The sequence below is a fragment of the Periplaneta americana genome, chromosome 5 (assembly GCF_040183065.1).
Source record: "Periplaneta americana isolate PAMFEO1 chromosome 5, P.americana_PAMFEO1_priV1, whole genome shotgun sequence".
NCBI classification, from domain to species: Eukaryota; Metazoa; Arthropoda; class Insecta; order Blattodea; family Blattidae; genus Periplaneta; species Periplaneta americana.
Window position 1 is genome coordinate 85,564,896 of NC_091121.1, and position 4,930 is coordinate 85,569,825.

General features: G+C 43.1%; 1 non-coding gene across 1 annotated transcript; it reads right to left on the minus strand.

The window, feature by feature from the left end:
* Window positions 1-1,403: 1,403 nt before the first annotated feature.
* TRNAK-CUU (transfer RNA lysine (anticodon CUU)) lies at window positions 1,404-1,475 on the minus strand. The gene has a single exon. It is a non-coding gene; the product is annotated as a tRNA-Lys (tRNA).
* Between the last annotated feature and the right edge of the window lie 3,455 nt (window positions 1,476-4,930).

A 4,930-nucleotide genomic window follows, 5' to 3' on the forward strand; every position in this document is an offset into this window, starting at 1 on the left:
TATACAGACCATTTTTAAGGATGCTTTCACAGTAAATCCCGGAAAATGTATGCCCAAAACAAAGAGAACTACCGTGTTTTTATGGACATTATAGTTCAACCGCTTGTTACGATTTAATATCTCTGACGTCACGAAAGTATCCTACCATGGTACACAAAACAACGTTACAAAAAAATATAAAAACATGTAATAAGGTACCAGAATAATTTAATTCTGTTTTTGTTTATGTATAATTATGTGTATCCGAGCGTTCCTCAAAGTCAGTGGTAGGCATTTCCTGGCTCGCGAGTCAACCCCTTAATACACAAGAAGGGCGAAGGAGTAAGACATGATCTCCCTCTCATTAGCCATCACCTGTTCATTCAACGTTTAGCAGTTTGGCTATCCTCCCCCTCCTACCTTCTCTTTTGCTGTGTATTGCAGGCTGCATTTTATATGACGTATCTTTGCCGACCACTGCTCAAACATAATATTTCGGAGTTGATTAAAACGAAAATGTGTAACGCACAAACATCTATGTCACCGAGTCGAAGTGAAACTGCGAACGTCGTATACGCATCAAAAGAGGAAGGATGTGGGTACATGACTGTGAAAGTTTCGAACACGGGCTACGATCCTATCGGAAGTGATGGTGGCAGCACGTTCGGGTATTAGAAACTTGTTCGTGCGGACTACAGCGAAAACCGATACCTTCCACGTCTTCCCGAGTGACCGACTTCCAGCCTAATACAGTATAATAATAATAATAATAATAATAATAATAATAATAATAATAATAATAATAATATATCTCCGTCACCTCTTGTATACCATATATGAACTCTATTTACATTTAAAAAATAAGTAAATGAACTTGAAAATATTTTTTTTTCGAACTTTGGTGAACCAAAATTACTCAGTTCTCATGCATGGAACTCTGTTGACGTAAATCAACGCCTGCAACTCTGCTGATCTCTTCGAAAGAAGCCGCCCGATTGATTTTATAAGACGTTAACAAAAGTTAAAAAATTTACGGATTTGCAGTAATTAGTAACTGCTGTCAAGCGCGGGGGCCGTTTTCAGTTTTTTTAATGACGAGTATACAACAAAACGCTCGTTGTGTAGAGTGGTTAATTCAGACAAATTCCACCAAACAGATGCAAAAGAACTTCAGGACAGTCTACAATACATGACATAAGCCCTCCAGACGTGCTGATAACCACAGTATGAGCGGTTTGCGGAAACTGGTAGCGTAGAACAGACGTCATGTCAGATACCAGATAATCACACAAAATAGGGTAAAACATTTATCTATCTATCTATCTATCTATCTATCTATCTATCTATCTATCTATCTATCTATCTATCTATCTATCTATCTATCTATCTATCTATCTATCTGAATAATTTCGAGGGAAAAATTGTTTCGGAGCCGGGTATCGAACCCGGGACCTTTGGTTTAAGGTACCAACGCTCTACCACTGAGCTACCCGGGAACTCTAACCGACACCGATCCAATTTTTCCCTCTATATCCACAGACCTCAAAGTGGGCTGACAACCGTCAAGCAACCAACTTCGAGTGCACACTAACTCCGTGTGGCTTAAATTGTGGTTTTCTGTTAACGAACAGTGACGTGTATTATGCAAATCAAGATTTCAGGTATAACTCCATGTAAAGTTGATTTCAATAATTTCGAGGGAAAAATTGTTCCGGAGCCGGGTATCGAACCCGGGACTTTTGGTTTAACGTACCAACGCTCTACCACTGAGCTACCCGGGAACTCTAACCGACACCGATCCAATTTTTCCCTGTATATCCACAGACCTCAAAATGGGCTGACAACCGTCAAGCAACCAACTTCGAGTGCACACTAACTCCGTGTGGCTTAAATTGTGGTTTTCTGTTAACGAACAGTGACGTGTTATACCTGAAACCTTGATTTGCATAATACTCGTACACGTCACTGTTCGTTAACAGAAAACCACAATTTAAGCCACACGGAGTTAGTGTGCACTCGAAGTTGGTTGCTTGACGGTTGTCAGCCCACTTTGAGGTCTGTGGATATAGAGGGAAAAATTGGATCGGTGTCGGTTAGAGTTCCCGGGTAGCTCAATGGTAGAGCGTTGGTACGTTAAACCAAAGGTCCCGGGTTCGATACCCGGCTCCGGAACAATTTTTCCCTCGAAATTATTCAAATCAACTTTACAGGGAGTTATACCTGAAATCTTGATTTGCATAATACACGTCACTGTTCGTTAACAGAAAACCACAATTTAAGCCACACGGAGTTAGTGTGCACTCGAAGTTGGTCGTTTGACGGTTGTCAGCCCACTTTGAGGTCTGTGGATATAGAGGGAAAAATTGGATCGGTGTCGGTTAGAGTTCCCGGGTAGCTCAGTGGTAGAGCGTTGGTACGTTAAACCAAAGGTCCCGGGTTCGATACCCGGCTCCGGAACAATTTTTCCCTCGAAATTATTCAAATCAACTTTACAGGGAGTTTTACCTGAAATCTTGATTTGCATAATACACGTCACTGTTCGTTAACAGAAAACCACAATTTAAGCCACACGGAGTTAGTGTGCACTCGAAGTTGGTTGCTTGACGGTTGTCAGCCCACTTTGAGGTCTGTGGATATAGAGGGAAAAATTGGATCGGTGTCGGTTAGAGTTCCCGGGTAGCTCAGTGGTAGAGCGTTGGTACGTTAAACCAAAGGTCCCGGGTTCGATACCCGGCTCCGGAACAATTTTTCCCTCGAAATTATTCAAATCAACTTTACAGGGAGTTTTACCTGAAATCTTGATTTGCATAATACACGTCACTGTTTGTTAACAGAAAACCACAATTTAAGCCACACGGAGTTAGTGTGCACTCGAAGTTGGTTGCTTGACGGTTGTCAGCCCACTTTGAGGTCTGTGGATATAGAGGGAAAAATTGGATCGGTGTCGGTTAGAGTTCCCGGGTAGCTCAGTGGTAGAGCGTTGGTACGTTAAACCAAAGGTCCCGGGTTCGATACCCGGCTCCGGAACAATTTTTCCCTCGAAATTATTCAAATCAACTTTACAGAGAGTTATACCTGAAATCTTGATTTGCATAATACACGTCACTGTTCGTTAACAGAAAACCACGATTTAAGCCACACGGAGTTAGTGTGCACTCGAAGTTGGTTGCTTGACGGTTGTCAGCCCACTTTGAGGTCTGTGGATATAGAGGGAAAAATTGGATCGGTGTCGGTTAGAGTTCCCGGGTAGCTCAGTGGTAGAGCGTTGGTACGTTAAACCAAAGGTCCCGGGTTCGATACCCGGCTCCGGAACAATTTTTCCCTCGAAATTATTCAAATCAACTTTACAGGGAGTTATACCTGAAATCTTGATTTGCATAATACACGTCACTGTTCGTTAACAGAAAACCACAATTTAAGCCACACGGAGTTAGTGTGCACTCGAAGTTGGTTGCTTTACGGTTGTCAGCCCACTTTGAGGTCTGTGGATATAGAGGGAAAAATTGGATCGGTGTCGGTTAGAGTTCCCGGGTAGCTCAGTGGTAGAGCGTTGGTACGTTAAACCAAAGGTCCCGGGTTCGATACCCGGCTCCGGAACAATTTTTCCCTCGAAATTATTCAAATCAACTTTACAGAGAGTTATACCTGAAATCTTGATTTGCATAATACACGTCACTGTTCGTTAACAGAAAACCACGATTTAAGCCACACGGAGTTAGTGTGCACTCGAAGTTGGTTGCTTGACGGTTGTCAGCCCACTTTGAGGTCTGTGGATATAGAGGGAAAAATTGGATCGGTGTCGGTTAGAGTTCCCGGGTAGCTCAGTGGTAGAGCGTTGGTACGTTAAACCAAAGGTCCCGGGTTCGATACCCGGCTCCGGAACAATTTTTCCCTCGAAATTATTCAAATCAACTTTACAGGGAGTTATACCTGAAATCTTGATTTGCATAATACACGTCACTGTTCGTTAACAGAAAACCACAATTTAAGCCACACGGAGTTAGTGTGCACTCGAAGTTGGTTGCTTTACGGTTGTCAGCCCACTTTGAGGTCTGTGGATATAGAGGGAAAAATTGGATCGGTGTCGGTTAGAGTTCCCGGGTAGCTCAGTGGTAGAGCGTTGGTACGTTAAACCAAAGGTCCCGGGTTCGATACCCGGCTCCGGAACAATTTTTCCCTCGAAATTATTCAAATCAACTTTACAGAGAGTTATACCTGAAATCTTGATTTGCATAATACACGTCACTGTTCGTTAACAGAAAACCACGATTTAAGCCACACGGAGTTAGTGTGCACTCGAAGTTGGTTGCTTGACGGTTGTCAGCCCACTTTGAGGTCTGTGGATATAGAGGGAAAAAATTGGATCGGTGTCGGTTAGAGTTCCCGGGTAGCTCAGTGGTAGAGCGTTGGTACGTTAAACCAAAGGTCCCGGGTTCGATACCCGGCTCCGGAACAATTTTTCCCTCGAAATTATTCAAATCAACTTTACAGGGAGTTATACCTGAAATCTTGATTTGCATAATACACGTCACTGTTCGTTAACAGAAAACCACAATTTAAGCCACACGGAGTTAGTGTGCACTCGAAGTTGGTTGCTTTACGGTTGTCAGCCCACTTTGAGGTCTGTGGATATAGAGGGAAAAATTGGATCGGTGTCGGTTAGAGTTCCCGGGTAGCTCAGTGGTAGAGCGTTGGTACGTTAAACCAAAGGTCCCGGGTTCGATACCCGGCTCCGGAACAATTTTTCCCTCGAAATTATTCAAATCAACTTTACAGGGAGTTATACCTGAAATCTTGATTTGCATAATACACGTCACTGTTCGTTAACAGACAACCACAATTTAAGCCACACGGAGTTAGTGTGCACTCGAAGTTGGTCGCTTGACGGTTGTCAGCCCACTTTGAGGTCTGTGGATATAGAGGGAAAAATTGGATCGGTGTCGGCTAGAGT